This window comes from Chiloscyllium punctatum, chromosome 30 (assembly GCF_047496795.1).
Source record: "Chiloscyllium punctatum isolate Juve2018m chromosome 30, sChiPun1.3, whole genome shotgun sequence".
Lineage (NCBI taxonomy): Eukaryota > Metazoa > Chordata > Chondrichthyes > Orectolobiformes > Hemiscylliidae > Chiloscyllium > Chiloscyllium punctatum.
This window is the reverse complement of record NC_092768.1, coordinates 45,767,368-45,785,350: the sequence shown is the minus strand read 5'-3', so window position 1 is coordinate 45,785,350 and position 17,983 is coordinate 45,767,368. Positions and strand designations below refer to the sequence as shown.

The 17,983-nt window shown below is 41.8% G+C and overlaps 2 protein-coding genes and 1 long non-coding RNA gene across 4 annotated transcripts in view; 2 read left to right on the top strand and 1 right to left on the bottom strand.

The window, feature by feature from the left end:
- Positions 1-5,288, bottom strand: part of LOC140455616 (uncharacterized) — an 83,289-nt gene extending 78,001 nt beyond the window's left edge. The window contains exons 1-2 of one of the 2 annotated variants that reach the window (XM_072550551.1): positions 5,140-5,288; positions 1,148-4,169 (exon numbers count right to left, since the gene is read on the bottom strand). The gene's annotated coding sequence lies outside the window, so the exon portion shown is untranslated. The remainder of the gene's footprint in view (positions 1-1,147; positions 4,170-5,139) is intronic. The other variant, XM_072550553.1, reaches the window with a different exon arrangement.
- Positions 1-17,983, top strand: part of LOC140455673 (uncharacterized) — an 89,462-nt gene that overhangs the window by 39,071 nt on the left and 32,408 nt on the right. The window lies entirely within an intron of this gene.
- Positions 5,622-16,140, top strand: LOC140455682 (uncharacterized). Its single transcript, XR_011952947.1, has 3 exons — positions 5,622-5,671; positions 8,229-8,367; positions 13,803-16,140. It is a non-coding gene; the product is annotated as an uncharacterized lncRNA (long non-coding RNA).

Sequence of the window (17,983 nt, the reverse complement as noted above, 5' to 3'; positions counted from 1 at the left end):
GAAGTGCTCATATATTCCAGGGTCTCTATCTTCACACAATGAGAAGTGGAATGTTTGGCTGATCAGGTATGTATCAATGTGAGTTTTGTTCTGACAATATTCAAGGACATGGTGAGTTTCTTGTATGAAGAATTGAAGATATTGAGAATAGTTTGCAATGTCATCATCCAGTCTGCAACAGATTTACAAACTATATATAATATCTATGAGTTAATTTTGGCAGAGAGGTTTCTCATTGAGATAGTGTTTAACACTGACCTCAGAGGGCATTCACAGCAGACACCATCTCCCTGGTCCTACATTCATCCCCAGAACATCGGATAACAAGAACACCTAAACCAGACTCCTATTTATTGATTTTAGCTTCATCTTCAACACCATAATTCCAACAAAACTCATCTCCAAACTCCAAGACCGAAGATTCTGCTCCCTCCCCTGCACTGAATCCTCGACTTTCTGACCCGCAGACCATAATCAGTAAGGATAAACCTACTCCACAATAATCCTCAACACCGGTGCCCTGCAAGGCTGCGTACTCAGTCCCTTACTGTACTCCTTGTACACTTATGACTGTGTGACCAAATTCAGCTCTAAGTCTATTTATAAATTTGCTGATGACACCACCATAGCGGGTCGGATCTCAAACAACAACAACAGAGTACAGGAAGGAGAGAGACAGCTAAGTGGAATGGTGTAAAGGCAACAATCTCTCCCTCAATGTTAGTAAAACAAAGAGCTGGTCACCCCTGTCTGTATCAATGGTGCAAAGAAGGTGGTTGAGAGCTTTAAGTTCAAATAGTAATTTCCTAGTAAATATTATTATTTGAATTCAGATTCAAATTCAATTCAGAAGGCTAAGGAAATTAAACATGTCCACAATGACTCTTTACCGATTTCTATAAATGCACCATAGAAAGCATCCAATCCAAATGTATCACAGCTCGGCCCAAGACCACAAGAAATTACAGAGCATTGTGAATGTAGCCCAGTCCATCATGAAAACCAGCTTTCCTTCCATTGACTCTGTCTACATTTCCTGTTGCCTCAGAAAAGCATCCAATATAATTAAAGACCCCTCCCACCCCAATTATACTCTCTTCCACCCTCTAACATTGGACAGAAGATACACAAGTTTGGAAATACATACCAACAGATTTAAGGTCGCCTTCTTTCCCGCTGTTATCAGACGCATGAATGGACCTCTCATGTATTCGAGTTGATCTTTCTCTGCATCTTCTGTGTAGGTGTAACACTATACTGTATTCTGTATTCTGCATTCTGTATTCTGCATTCTGTTCTACTAACCTGATGTACTTATGTAAGGCATGATTTGTCTAATTAGCACATATAACAATTTTTTTTCACTGTATTTCAGTACTTGACAATCATAAATCAAATCAAGTCAAATGTGTTGATCTTCAATGAGGTGAATGGTCATTGTCAGGTAGATCGTAAATAGAATGGTGACTTGCTTAACACCAGTCTGGATTTCGAAGGTTTCTGTTTCAGATCTCTCACTCAAGACAATTACAGTCATATCACCATGAATGAGTTGCAGGATTGTGATGTTGTGTCTGGGACCTTCAAATCATTGGAGCATAATCCATAGGTTCTCGCAAATTACTGAGTCAAATATTTTATCACATCAATCTATGTAAAGAAGAATTTCTGGTGTTGCTCTCAACAATTTTCTTGGATTTGTTGAACTTCAAATAAGAAGTTGGGGGTTCATCTGGAAGGTTGAAATCCATGTCAAATTTGAACCTTATGTCTGTACCACTCAGACCAAATGGGGACAGCTGAAGGCTCATCCCCAAAGACAAATCCAGACTGTAAAGGACATGCTGGGAAGAGAAGGTCCAAGAAATCCAACAATATGGTCATGAAAATCTTTTCTGAAACCAACAGAAGGATTGAAAGACTGAAGAGAAATGTGCAAAATCCCCTTCATTCACAGGATATGTTAATCTTCTCAAGGATGACAATTCCATCCATTAATCCTGGAAAAATCATTTTCAATATCCTCAACCATGAATCTACAGGGACAGCTGATACCCTGTAGTCTATCCTTCATGCCTTGTTGTAAAGTACAGGAGTGCGTCACCACAAATGGGACAACTGTAACAAGCAATCAACAAAGCCTGCAACTTTGATGGTATACCAGCCAAGGGCTTCAAAGCTGGCAAACATTAGTACAGATCAAGAATCATGAACCCATCTTATGGATGTGGAGGAAAAGGAACTCCCCTAGCTTCACTAACATGAGAATTGCAACTATCTTCATTTAGAGAGATAAATCACGCTTCAGATTTCACGCATGTATTTCCCTATTGCCCATAGCAAGGAAAATTGTGACATACGTTCTAAGTTGCCTGCCTCCTGTAACTAAAAGATTGTTCCAGAAAAACAGTGGCATTTGTGCATAAACAGGAGCTTTTGAAGACTAATGTCTTCAAATGGTTGTGTTTAACAATCTGGTTAACATATAACTGGCTTCTTAAAAAATCTGGATTGTTGGTGGGAGAGGTTTGAGACAGCTAGTGCTTTGGAATGACAGCTCCCATGTGTGAGCACTAGAGGGTAAACAGAAGCAGGTGACCTGGTTTCAAGTCCATATGAAGATGTCTGGTGAAAGAGAATTAGGTGAAATAATCCTGGCGCACATCAAACTGGAAGGGCCTGTCTCCCATGTGGGTTCACTAATGATCATGGAGGTAAGACAACGTTTGAAAGTTTTATTATACACCTCACATTGACAGGGTTTTATCCCTGTGTGAATGTGTTTGTGAACCAGGAGATATGTTGACACATACCTCACTAATGTACTTCTGCTCCTGTTTAGGGAAATCGGGGACATGGATGAAGGTCTTTTACACGCATTGCAACTCAGCAGTTTCTCCCACGTGAATCGTGTGGTGTCTCTATTTTTTGAAGGCATGATTGAAGCTTTATTGCAAACTACACACTTCAAGGGTTACTCCTTTGCGTGGATCCTTTGATGAAGCAAGAGTTTCGATGAATGTGAGAATGATTTGTCACACAGTTCACATTTGAATGGCTTCTCCCTTGTATGAATGTGTTGGTGTTGCCAACAGTCCGATGACCGCCTAAAGGATTTGTCGCACACCGTGCACCTGAATGGTTTATCGCCAGTGTGAGTGCGATGGTGTTTCAAAAGGTCTGATGATCTTGCAAAGCCCTTGTTACACACCTCACATTCAAACAGTTTTTCCCCAGTGTGAATGCGCCGATGTTCCACAAGTGTTGATGACCGTGTGAAATCTTGGTCACATTCTTCACACTTAAATGGTTTCTCTCCAGTATGGATACGTCGATGCCTCAGGAGATCTGAGGACCGGGTGAAAGCTATCTCACAAACTTCGCACCTGAAGGGGTACTCTCCTTTATGAATTCGTTTGTGTGCACTGAGGGATGATGAGTCAGAGAATGACTTGTTGCACACCTCACACCTGACTGGTTTCTCCCCTGTGTGAATATGTTTGTATCTGCGAAAGGCCGATGAGTCCGAGAATGATTTATCACACACTCCACAAGTGAATGGTTTCTCCCCTGTGTGAACGCGTTGGTGTGTTTGGAGGTTTGCAGACTTCATGAATGACTTGTCACACACCTCACATGTGACTGGTTTCTCCCCCGTGTGAATGCGCCAGTGTGTCACCAGGCCTGATGATTCTGCAAAGCACTTGTTACACATCTCACACTGAAATGACATCTCACCACTGTAAAGGTACAAGACATGCATATTTTGTGTTAAGAGATTCCAAGAAGCTGTGGAGCTGCTCCTCACACAGCCTCTCACCTGCAGGATTGAGTCAATAGTCCATGAGACTTGGTGATTGAGTGCAACTTTCACCACATTTGAACTGTACTCACACCTCGTCCCAGCTTCACACTGACTGATCACCCACAGCCGGATTTTCGGAAGGGTTGGTTCTAATGGAAGGCTCCACACCTCTGACCAGTTTCAGATCTGACAATATGTCAAAGTTCCCCTAACCCAACTGATTTTCAGATGATGGTTTCACTGCCCAACCTTCTCTGTGTTGAGCAATGCTGTGAAAGAAATGGATGATTTCCCACAGTTTTGCAATTGTTCCCGGCACTGTCTATCCTCTCTATATTCTCTGGTGTAGTATGGTGCAATCCTTCTGTAAAACAGGAAAAGGAAACATGATTTCCTCCAACTCCTTCTCCTCCTTTGCTGAATGAGCTGACTCCTCAATTAGAGACTGTTCCACAGTGAGTGCCAGTCTGCTAATCCTGTGTGTGTGTGTGTGTATGTGTGTGTGTGTGTTTGTTTGTGTGTAGGGGGGAAACAGATGCTAATCCATTATTTTTCCTCACTTGACTGTCACACATCCTATATTTCCAACAGGACTCTGGATAGTGATCAGGAGCAGGAGCACACAACTGGGCTATCTGTTTTTTATGCTTTGCACCCTCCCAACTTCTCAGGCACCATGATGCAATGGAAAAGACAACCAGACAGAGTGTACAGCAGACTGTTAATTCACTGTGCCTTTCAGACTAAGTGCCAAACACCAGTTTATCCTTGGAGTGCGCTTAATATTAAAAAAAACTCATCAACAGTATTAAAAATTCTTTTTTCCAAAATTATTTGAGGAAAGCCCAATACTCAGGAACTGCTAGAAGCTGAGGAAAATATTGCTTCAGTGTAGCTGATTAAGGGATTTTAGTTTATCCTGGGAAATTAGGTACACTGCACTCACTCAGGCAACACACCCAAATTCAGCTATCATCCGTAGCACTGGGCAATACTATCAAATCCAAATCCAGACTTTTGGGAACAGTTGAAGCTTTCAGGTAAAATTTTAAAAGAAGACATTAAAATACATTTTAATAAATGCATTTTGGTAGTGCAACCGAATTACAGTAATGCTGGATTACTTATCCGGTGACTGAGAACCATAGAAAATTACATACATCGAATTACAGTGAAAAACAAACTATTTGGCAAATTAGTCTATGCTGTTATTTATACAAGGCACCTCTCATCATGTTTTGTCACGTCTTTAATTATTTTCTACTGAGGGATAAACAAAGCAAACTGGTCAGCGAACAACTCCGCTGTCAGTCACTCTCAGAATACAAACTTACTCCTTCACGCTCTCTCTTCTGTTCTGCCCATCCTTGTCCCAGCGTTTCGTGCCCCTCTCGGGCGTTCCTTTTACTTGTGATCCGTTCGTCCTGTGCACATGCGGATCCCACCATTGTACATCTTCTCTACCTTTAGGTCTTCCTCTTCTGATCTGCCGTCAAATACATACCAGGATACACACCGCACACTGATGTTGTCAGTTTGAAAGTCTCCGATGAAAAATACTATTCCCACACGAGAAATCTCTGAAAAACATTTACCAGAGGAACTGAGACAGCAGCTGCAATAAGTGAGGTTTTATTCAGATGGGACAGTGACAAGTTTAAATCTCCACCTGATCTGCTGCTCAAAGTCACCTCCATTTCCCCGGTCAGTTTCCCAAGTTTCAGGAAACTCATGTTGCTCCAGAAATATTTGGATTGACTGTGAGAGACGTCAATCAGAGAGTCCACCCACTCTGCCCATTGTCTCCTCTTCCTCTTCCAGAGCTGGTTCACTTCCTATAGGGACTGAAAACCAAGTGAGGAGATGGTGAGTGAAGGAGCAGCTTTTATACAAATTGTATCCCATAATATCCACACCAATCTTCAGGCAGTCTGACTATCCTGTGGGTAATCAGGGGTGGAAATGTCCCTTATGCTGTGTGAGAAGATCCAGCTGAGAGAGCTGTTTACTCGGTGCTTTGTGCTGAACTGTTTGACTGGAGCTGTGTGTTGGATATTGAGTGTGTTTATTGGAAGCATTTCTCTCTGATTTCCAGACTGAGTTTGTTGATGGTTCATTCCTGAATATGAGAAGGTGAGGTGTAATTATCTTGGCGGAATAGATTGAGGATTGTTTTATTCGTTCACTGCTTATATACGTCTGTGGCTCGACTAGCATTTATTGTGCAACGCAATGTGAAAACGAGCTGCCTTTTTGAACTGCTGCAGTTCATGTTGTCTCGGCACACACACAGACACACACATACGGGCCTGGCCAAACATACTGAGCGCCAATGACAAGCTATTGTTCAGTAAATATCACCTGACAGCACGACTGACCACATCATCCATCACTTTGCCAACGGTCAAGAGTAGACTGACAAGGCAGTAATCGATTGTGCTGTAATAGCTTTTGTATACACTTTTGATGTGTTACTAAAGAAAATCTACAGCCTTGTGTGAATATCTGTGACCGATTAACACATTAATGAACTTAAAATAAAAATCACGTCAGGTTTCCTTCTAGGGTCTGATTTTATCCAGTCGTACTATCTGCTGGGATCATGACCCACCACTCCCCTGATATTCCTACTGATTTCCTATTGTTGAACTGTGTGTTGGGAACTGGTTGTTATTCTGTGGGCTATCAATCTGTTCTGTCTGTGTGTTGGAATCTGGATACTGCATGACTTTCTAAACCTCTCACAAAACTCCCAAAACCCTATCTCTGGAAAAGAAACAAAGCAAGTCTTGTATTTATAGAGATATTCACAACCAACAGATGTCCTAAAGCTCTCTACATGCTCTTGACAATTGCAGTTTTTAAAAATTCTTTTGTGAGCGCTGCTGGCTAATCAGCATTTATTGCCCTTCCTTAGTTGTCTTTGAGAAGGTAATGATGTGCTGTATTTTTGAACCATTGCAGTCCACGTGCTATGGGTTGACCCACAATGCTATTAGGGAATTCCAAGATTTTGACAGTGAAGGAACTGTGATAAATTTCCAAGTCTGAATGGTGAATCGCTTGGAGGTTATTTGCATGTGGTGGTGTTCCTGTATATTTGCTGTCCTTCTCAATGGAAGTAGTTACAGGTGTGAAAGGTGCTGTCTAAGGATCATTGGCGAATTACAGCAGTGCAACTTGTAGCTAGTATACACTGCTACTACTGAGCATCAGTGTTTGTGGCCAATATGCCAATCATGCAGGCTGCTTTGTCCTGGACGGTATCAAACTTCCTGAGTGTTATTGGAGCTGTACCCATCCAAGCAAGTGGGGAGTATTCCATCACTCTCCTGCCTTGTTTCTTATAGTTGATAGATAGGCTTTGGGGAATCAGGAGGTGAGTTAGTGGCCTGCTTTTGTAGCTGTGTTTATGAAGTGAGTCCAGTTGAGTTTCTTATCAATAGTAACCTCAAAGATGTTGATAGTGAGGGATTGAATTAACATTGCACCTAAAAAATGGCATTGCTGACAACACAATGTTACTGAGATTGCAGAGTTTGAATTAAGGAAAGGCTGGGACTCCCCCCCCCCCCCCCCCCCCCCCCCCAGAGCATAGGAGGCTAAGGGGTGACAATAAAGCGGTTTATAAAAATCATGAGGGACATATATAAGGTGAATAGCTGGCATCTTTTCCTCAGAGTAGGGAAACTAGAGGGCAAGGCTTTAAGGCAGAGGGGAAAGATTTAAAAGGGACCCAAGGAGCAACGTTTTCACACAAAGGGTGGTGTGTATGTGGAACAAGCTGCCAGAGACAATGTAAGAAGCGAGTACACTTTATATAGGTAAATGAATAGAAAATGTTTAGAGGAATATGGGCCAAACGCAGGCAAATAGAACTAGTTTAGTTCAGGAAACCTGGCAAGCATGGATGAGTTGAGTTGAAGATTCTGTTTCTGTGTGAGGATCTGAAATTTGAATACAGGCTTAAGTAACTGGTTGTAGTCAGGAACAACCATTTAATATATGCTCTTACTAACATAGGCAGCAATAAAATGACTTCTTAATGCAAATAATATGACAAAATGGCTTCTAGACTACAAACTGACAATTCTGCTTAAAGCTGCATAAAATGGCTTTTAACCCTGCTAAAAGCTGATCTAACCATAGTCTGTCTCAACAAAGATGAGCAGACAATGCTTCCTTTTCAGCACAGAAATAACTGGACTAGATAAGACATTACTAGCCATTCGTACTGACCATGCAAGTGCAGGTGCAGAGACTAGGTTCGTGAGATAGGAGCACTTGTATGTTGGAAAACAAGGTTGGATCCCAGGAAATATCATTGGGCTAAGTTGCTGTCAATAAAGTCTCTTCATTAAAATTGACTGGTAATTGTTTGAACGTGCTCTGTAATGATGGCCTGTACTTCTCTCAAAAAAAGGTATAAAAAATGTCTTTGACCTGAAGCCATGAGACTCCATGGAGTCGATATTAATGATGTCTCCACCAGCCAATGAGATGGAACATTCCCAGGGATGGTTACGAAGAAGTCTGGAATTGTTGCTGATTGATATGATTCAGTGAGTATCACTGCTACATGACCAGTCTGTGGTACAGCTCTCCTCACTTGGAGACTTGACCAAGAGAGACTTTACAGATTTTACATAACTGAGGTTATCTTTGTCTCATTTAGACACAATGAAAGGATGCACCAGATCTCTCGGATTTTCTTTAAGTGATTGTTTATCATTGTTTTCTCAGCCACTTCAGAAGGCAGTTCAGCGTTAACCATGTTGTAAGGGACTGGAGTCATGCGTAGACCAGACCAGGCAGTTATTCCAGTTATCCCTTTCCTGAAAGACAATATTTTAGTTTTTAGGATAACCCAAAGTTTTAAAGTTATTAATTTGCTTATATGCGATAAATACCAACATTATTTTAATTCACCTTCACAACATGAAGTGGTTGAGGTGAAGAGGAGAAAAGCCTTTCAGAGGAAACTAGATAATGAGATAAATAGATGTTGATCCCTCCTATAGGAAGGATATTGTAAAATTTGAAAGAGTTCAGAAAAGATTTACAAGGATGTTGCCAGGTTTGGAGTGCCTGAGCTATAGGGAGAGGCTGAATAGGCAGGGGCTGTTTTCCCTGAAGTGTTGGAGGCCGAGGGCTGAACATAGAGTCATAGAGATGTTCAGCATGGAAACAGACCCTTTGGTCCAACCTGTCCATGCTGACCAGATATCCCAATCCAATCTAGTCCCACCTGCCAGCACCCGGCCCATATCCCTCCAAACCCTTCCTATTCATATACCCATCCAAATGCCTCTTAAATGTTGCAATTGTACCAGCCTCCACCACATCCTCTGGCAGCTCATTCCATACACGTACCACCCTCTGCGAGGAAAAGTTGCCCCTTAGGTCTCTTTTATATTTTTCCCCTCTCACCCTAAACCTATGCCCTCTAGTTCTGGACTCCCCGACCCCAGGGAAAAGACTTTGTCTATTTATCCTATCCATGCCCCTCATAATTTTGTAAACGTCTATCAGGTCACACCTCAGCCTCCGACGTTCCAGGGAAAACAGCCCCAGCCTGTTCAGCCTCTCCCTATAGCTTAAATCCTCCAACCCTGGCAACATCCTTGTAAATCTTTGCTGAACCCTTTCAAGTTTCACAACATCTTTCCAATAGGAAGGTGACCAGAATTGCAAGTAATGTTCCAACAGTGGCCTAACCAATGTCCTGTACAGCCGCAACATGAACTCCCAACCCCTGTACTCAATACTCTGACCAATAAAGGAAAGCATACCAAATGCCTTCTTCACTAACCTATCTACCTGCGAATCCACTTTCAAGGAGCTATGAACCTGCATTCCAAGGTCCCTTTGTTCAGCAACATTCCCAAGGACTTTACCATTTAGTGTATACGTACTGCTAAGATTTGCTTTCCCAAAATGCAGCACCTCGCATTTATCGGAATTAAACTCCATCTGCCACTTCTCCGCCCGTTGGCCCATCTGGTCTAGATCCTGTTGTAATCTGAGGTAACCCTCTTTGCTGACCACTACACCTCCAATTTTGGTGTCATCTGCAAACTTACGAACTGTACCTCTGCTGCTCGCATCCAAATCATTTATGTAAATGACAAAAAGTAGAGGACCCAGCACCGATCCTTGTGGCACTCCACTGGTCACAGGTCTCCAGCCTGAAAAATAACCCTCCATCATCACCCTGTCTGCTACCTTTGAGCCAGTTCTGTATCCAAATGGCTAGTTCTCCTTGTGTTCCATGAGATCTAACCTTGCTAAGCAGTCTCCCATGGGGAACCTTGTTGAACGCCTTATTGAAGTCCATATAGATCACATCTACAGCTCTGCCCTCATCAATCTTCTTTGTTACTTCTTCAAAAAACTCAATCAAGTTTGTGAGACATGACTTCCCACGCACAAAGCCATGTTCACTATCCCTAATCAGTCTTTGCCTTTCCAAATACATGTACATCCTTTCCCTCAGGATTCCCTCCAACAACTTGCCCACCACTGAGGTCAGGCTCACTGGTCTATAGTTCCTTGGCTTGTCTTTACCACCCTTCTTAAACAGTGGCACCACGTTTGCCAACCTCCAATCTTCCGGCACCTCACCTGTGACTATCGATGATACAAATATCTCAGCAAGAGGCCCAGCAATCACTTCTCTAGATTCCCACAGAATTCTCGGATACACCTGATCAGGTCCTGGGTATTTATCCACCTTTAACCGTTTCAAGACATCCAGCACTTCCTCCTCTGTAATCTGGACATTTTGCAAGATGTCACCATCTATTTCCCCATATTCTATATCTGCCATGTCCTTCTCCTCAGTAAATACTGATGCAAAATATTCATTTAATATTTCCCCCATTTTCTGTGGCTTCACACAAAAACCACTTGCTGATCTTTGAGGGGCCCTATTCTCTCCCTAGTTACCCTTTTGTCCTTAATATATTTGTAAAACCCCTTTAGATTCTCCTTAATTCTATTTGCCAAAGCTATCTCATGTCCCCCTTTTGCCCTCCTGATTTCCCTCTTAAGTATACTCCTACTTTCTTTATACTCTTCTAAGGATTCACTTGATCTATCCTGTCTATACCTGACATATGCTTCCTTCTTTTTCTGAATCAAACCCTCAATTTCTTTAGTCATCCAGCATTCCCTATACCTACCAGCCTTCCCTTTCACCATGACAGGAATATACTTTCTCTTGATTCTTGTTATCTCATTTCTGAAGGCTTCCCATTTTCCAGCCATCCCTTTACCTGCGAACATCTGCCTCCAATCAGCTTTCGAAAGTTCTTGCCTAATACCGTCAAAATTGGCCTTTCTCCAATTTAGAACTTCAACTTTTAGATCTGGTCTATCCTTTTCCATCACTACTTTAAAACGAATAGAATTATAGTCACTGGCCCCAAAGTGCTCCCCCACTGACACCTCAGTCACCTGCCCTGCCTTATTTCCCAAGAGTAGGTCAAGTTTTGCAACTTCTCTAGTAGGTACATCCACATACTGAATCAGAAAATTGTCTTGTATGCACTTAAGAAATTCCTCTCCATCTAAACCTTTAACACTATGGCAGTCCCAGTCGATGTTTGGAAAGTTAAAATCCACGACCATAACGATCCTATTATACTTCAGACAGCTGAGATCTCCTTGCAAGTTTGTTTCTCAATTTCCCTCTGACTATTGGGGGCTCTATAATACAATCCCAATAAGATGATCATCCCTTTCTTATTTCTCAGTTCCACCCAAATAACTTCCCTGGATGTATTTTTGAGAATATCCTCCCTCAGCATAGCTGTAATGCTATCCCTTATCAAAAATGCCACTCCCCCTCCTCTCTTGCTTTCCTTTCTATCCTTCCTGTGGCATTTGTATTTTGGAACATTAAGCTGCCAATCCTGCCCATCCCTGAGCCATGTTTCTGTAATTGCTATGATATCCCAGTCCCATGTTCCTAACCATGCCCTGAGTTCACCTGCCTTCCCTGTTAGGCCCCTTGCGTTGAAATAAATGCAGTTTAATTTATTAGTCCGACCTTGTCCTTGCCTGTCCTGACTGTTTGACTCACTTCTGTTCTCAGCTGTACCTGTCTCAGATTGATCTCTTTTCTCACTATCTCCCTGGGTCCTCCCCCCTCCCCCCCCCAACCTTACTAGTTTAAATCCTCTAGCATATCTCCCTGCCAGCATATTAGTCCCGTTGCAATTTAGGTGCAATCCGTCCTTCTTGTACAGGTCACTTCTACCCCAAAAGAGATTCCAATGATCAAAAATGTGAATCCTCCCATACACCAGCTCCTCAGCCATGCATTCATCTGCTCTATCCTCCTATTCCTGCCCTCACGAGCTCGTACCAGTGTGAGTAATCCAGATATTACTACCCTTGAGGACCTCCTTTTTAAATTTCTGCCTAATTCTCTGTAATCTCCCTTCAGGATCTCAACCTTTTCCCTTCCAAGTCTTTGGTCCCAATATGGAAAATGACCTCCTGCTGGCCCCTCTCCCCTGTGAGAACATTCTGCACCCTCTCTTGAGACATCCTTGATCCTGGGACCAGGGATACAACACACCATTCTGCTTTTTCTCTGCTGGCCACAGAAACGTCTGTCTGTACCTCGGACTACAGAATCCCCTAACACAACTGATCTCTTGGAAGCTGACGTACCCCTCGTTGCATTTGAGCCAGTCTCAATACCAGAAACTTGGCTGTTCATGCTACCTTCCCCTGAGAATCCATCACTCCCTACATTTTCCAAAACAGCATACCTGTTTGAAATGGGTATATCCACAAAAGACTAGCTGCCTACTTCTCTTACCCTTCCTGGAGTTAACCCATCTATGTGACTGTATCGGAGACTTTCCCCCCTTCCTATATCTGCCATCCATCACATACTGTTGGTGTTGCAAATTCCTCATCGCTTCTATCTGTCTCTCCAACTGATCCACTCGATCTGATAAGATTCACATCTGCTCTTCTCCCTTTTAAAACTGCTGTTGTTTTGACTTTTTTTTCCCCAAAGTTCCAAAGCAATGCAATTACTGTAATTGCTGCTCCTGGAATTCGAGGAAATCACCTCCAACACCTAAAATACCTCAAAACAAAAAGAAGCAGGTCTTACAGCCAGAAATTTTTCCCATCCTCCATCTTGGATTACCCAGAATCCTTTATAGAGGTTTATAAAATTATGAGGGACATTGGTAGGGTAAATAAACAAAGTCTTTTCCCTGGGGTGGGCGAGTCCAAAACTAGAGGGCATAGGTTTAGAGTGAGAGGGGAAAGATTTAAAAGGGACCTAAGGGGCACACAGAGGGTGGTGCGTGTATGGAATGAGCTACCAGAGGAAGTGATGGAGGCTGGTACAGTGACAACATTTAAAAGGCATTGGATGGGTATATGAATAGGAAGGGTTCAGAGGGATATGGGCCAAGTGCTGGCAAATGGAACTAGATTAATTTAGGATATCTGTTTAGCATGGACAGGTTGGACCAAAGGGTCAGTTTCTGTGCTGTACATGTGTATGAGGGAGAATGGATCAGAAGGATGTTGTGATACAGTGAGAAAAGACTCATATGAAACAGTACATTGGAATGGACCAATTGAGCTGAAAGGCCTGTTTCTCTCTGTAATTCAGTTTGTAACTTTGTGGTTAGATTTGAACTCTCAGTCTCTGGATTGTTAATTTAGTTCCTTAGCAGTTCTGCTGCAATACATGAAAACACATTTATTGAAATATCTTTGAATGCCCCTGCCTTTCCCAAAAGTCTGAGGTTGTATTTGATATTTTTGCTCTGGGTCACTATGAAGTGTCCCTGCTATAAACAAAGAGTATATTACAGTCAAGTGTGTAAGAAGAAAGAACTAGTATTCTAATCCTCCACACGGAAATAGCAGACAGTCTCGAACTGATGACTCAGCCCATTCAGCAAAGGAGGAGAGGTCAGATTTGGAGAAAATCATGTTTCCTTTTCCTGTCTTACAGATGGAATGACTGTACGACACTAGAGAATACACGGAGGATAGACACTGCAGATAGATCCTGACTGATGAAACAATTGCACAACTATGGGAAGACTTTTTTATTTATACAGATGTGGGACATGAGCATCAGTGGCTGGGCAGCATTTATTGCCTGTCCCTAGTTGCCCTTCAGAAGGTGGTGATGAGCTGCCTTCTTGAACCGCTGCAGCTGTGGGTTAACCCACAATGCCATTAGGGAGGGAATTCCATAATTTTGATCCAGCAACAGTAAAGGAATTGTGATATATTTCCAAGTGAGGATAGTGAGTGGCTTAGAGGGGAACTTGAAGGTGGTGGCGTTCCCATGGATCTGCTGTCCTTCTCGATGTGGGGCAGCACGGTGGCTCAGTGCTTAGCACTTCTCCCTCAGTGCTAGGGACCTGGGTTTGATCCCAGCCTCGGGCAACTTTCAGTGTGGAGTTTGCACATTCTCCATGTATCTGCGTGGGTTTCCTCCGGATGCTCCAGTTTCCTCCCAAAATCCAAAGATGTGCAGGTCAGGTGAATTGGCTGTGCTAAATTGCCCGTAGTGTTCGAGGATGTGTAGGTTAGGTTCACTCATTAGGAGTAAATATAGGGTCGAGGAATGGGTCTGGGAATACTCTTCGGAGGGTGAGTGTGGACTTGTTGGGCAGAAGAGCCTGTTTCCACAATGTAGGGATTCTATGAAAATGTCATGGGTTTAGAAGGTGCAGTCTGAGGATCAAGTCTCATCAAACTCATCAAATCTGCTGGTCATCAGAAGATATACAAAGCAAAGTAACTATTCTGAACTCTGACTTTCCTAGGAGAGCAGAAGATTTACTTGGTGAAACTATTCAGATCTACACTTTCACTCACTCTTCTGATCTTCTAAAACACTAGTGGATCCACAGTGGGAAGAAACCATTCAGATGTGTGACAAGGCCTTCATGCAATAAAAAATGTGCTGGAGAAACTCAGGTCTGGCATTATCTGTGGAGGAAGAAACAGGGTCAATGATTCAATGTCAATATGACTTTTCAAAAAAGTTGGAGTTAGAGGAAACGAAGGATGTATGAAAAGTTATGGCCAGTCCCAGTGTCTACGTAATGTACACTTTATTTTGACTGCACATGAAATATCTCTTTAAAAGGACACCATTGTTCAGTCGCTGTTTTGTCTGCCAACATTTGATTCTAACTCATTTGGGTCAGATCCATTTTTCTCATTGAATTTGGCCTTCCCTTAGTTAACTATTCTTACTCTGGATCATTTCTTTTTCATTGCCAAACTAATCCTTATGTTACAATATTCACTGTCCCCTAAATGTTCCCCTATTTGAAAACTGCAATCTTGTGGTGTCTGCCTTGCTCCTTGCATCAGGGATGTAACATACCATCTTGGATTCACAACTGTGACTGCAGAAATACCTGATTGCTCCCAGACCTATCGATTCTCCTATCTCTGTTGCTATTCCAGACTTCTATTTACCTTACTGTACAGCTGAGCCAGTTTTAGCATCACAAACTGACTGCATTTCCCCAGTTAACCATTACTTTCATCAATATTCAGAACTCAATGCTTGATGGAATGAGACACGCAAGGGGATTCCAACATAAACTGCCTTCTTGATATTATCACGCTGAGCAGCTGACCTCCAAATTTTAAAACCGTATCCCTAAGTATTCGTGAAATGAGCCAACTGTCAGAGTGGATGTGGGCTTGTGTTGGCCTTTGCTTTAATTCGTGATATGAATATAGACAGATCCTCTTAGTGAACCAGATGGTTTTTCTCCCCCCAACAATTAACAGTAGCTTCATCGTTTTTGATAGATTCTAAATTCCAATTTTGTTTTTTTTAGAAATCTGCTGTCACAGGATTTAAACTGAATTCCCAGAACATTTCCTGGATCTCTGGATTAAGCCTAGCGAAAATACAGCTAGGTCATCAATTCCTTAGTGACGGAATGGGACTATTTGGCGCTGCCCTTTTGGCACTGATCATTTGGTCCCGCCGTTTTGGCTCTAAACTGTTTTGGCACTCATCACTTTGGCGCTGAGCTGTTTTGGCGCTAATATGTATAGATAACCATTGTGTGAAAATTTTGGTTTGTCTCTCTTGCTTAGAATGTTTTCAACCATTTCTGGTATGGGCTCTACAAGGGCTTAAGTATCATCAAGGCAGTAGATGACTATTAACAATTGTTAAATGAGAAAATGATTACAAAACGAGATTTGAATCTACAGCGGGTCATTACAGCCTTGACTGTCAACTCTTGCTTGTTGAGAAAATTACATCTCTTCTTTAACCAAACAAGACTTTTTTTTATTCTGAATTGGCGCCAGAACAGCTGAACGCCAATGTAATGAGCGCCAAAACAGTTTAGAGCCAAAACTGCAGGGTTAAATGATCGGTGCCAAACAGGCGGTGCCAAAATGTTCCCGACCCCCTTAGTGACCACATAAGTCCTAGCTTCCCACAAACATAAGAATATCTGTATTAGGAACAGGAGCAAACTATTCAGCCCCTTGAATCTGCTCCATCATTAAATAAATCATGCCACCTGATTATTCCATATTCTTGCCTACCCCGAAAACCTTTAATCCCCTGCTTCTCAAAAATCTATTTACCCTTGCTGTAAAATATTTAAAGATTGCTTTCACCACCTTTTGAGGGAAAACAGTTCCAAAGACTCATGACCCTCTGCAAGAAAAAAAATTCTTGTCTGTCTTTAATTGCTGACCTTTCATTGTTAAACAGCACAAAAGGAAAATTATTTTCTTCATCCATCCTGTCAATAGCCCTCAGGATCTTCTGTTTTCATCAAGTCATCTTTTACACTTGTAAACTCCAGGAGATATAAACCTCATGTCCAACATTTCCTCATCAGACAACATGCCCATTCCAGGCATTAGTCAAGTATACTTCCGAATTGCTTCCAGCACATTTACATACTTTAAGTATGATGAACAATATTGTACACAGTACTCCAGATATTGTTTCACCAATGCTTTGCATAACTGAGACATACCTCTCCCTTATTTGTACTGAATTTCCTTCACAATCAACAGTAACATTCTGTTGGCTTTTCTCATTACTTGCTGTACCTGCATACTAACATTTTGTGATTTATGCATAAGGACATCTAGATTTCTCTGCATCTCAGAGTTCAATGTTTCACCGTAGAGATTTTTTGCTTTTTAAAAATTCTTTGTGACAAAATAGACAATTTTACGTTTTCCCACATTATACTCCATTTAAGAGATCTTCACCCCCACATATAACCGATCTTTCTCCTTTTGTCGCCTCATTATGTCCTCCTCACAAAGTATTTTCTTTGAGTCATCAGGAAATGCAGCAACCCGTACCTTTGATTTCTCCTTCCAAGTTTGTATAAATTATAAGTTGATGCTCCATGCACTGATTCTTGTGGCACACAACTTGTTACCTTTTGTCAACCACAAAATGAACCATCTGTGCCTACTTTCTTCCTGTTAGCCTGCCAAATTTCAATTATGCCAAATATATTACTCCCTAAATCATGGGTTTTCATTTTTGGCCATTTCATTTTGATGTAACACCTGATCAAATACCTTCTGAAAATTAAGTGCAGTATTTCCATCAGTTTCCTTTTATTAACAGTACACATTGCTTCAATGAAGTCTAAAATGTTGGATAAACACGAGTTACCTTTCACAACCTTTCCAAAACTTTACCATAATATCTTTAACAACACCTTGTAATAGCTTCACTATGTTGTGGTTGAACTTGACAAACCAACTAGAGACTCAAGTACTGATTCAACTCATTTATTCACTTACACAATTGGAGTCAGTCTTAACTCTGGCAAAAACGCACAAGTTTTCATCTCTTATTCATCTTAGGTCACGTACTCAGTTTCTAATCTGATGAATGTGCACTTATATGTTCACCAGATATCACTGATTTCCCTCAGGCATTATTCATGTCCACCCAAAGCCCCGTTTTACCCTGCTGATTGTACAGTTCACGCTGTGTTCTTGTTTTTAATCATTCACCTGCCTAGCCATTTGCTTTAGGCTCATTCCTTAACTTGTCTAAAGTACACCTAATTTCTGTTCTGCTTAAATTTGTTTTACTAAGAACAATTTTGATTAAAACTGTTTAACTTTTTCATCTGGAGCAATTTCTGATTCTCCCCT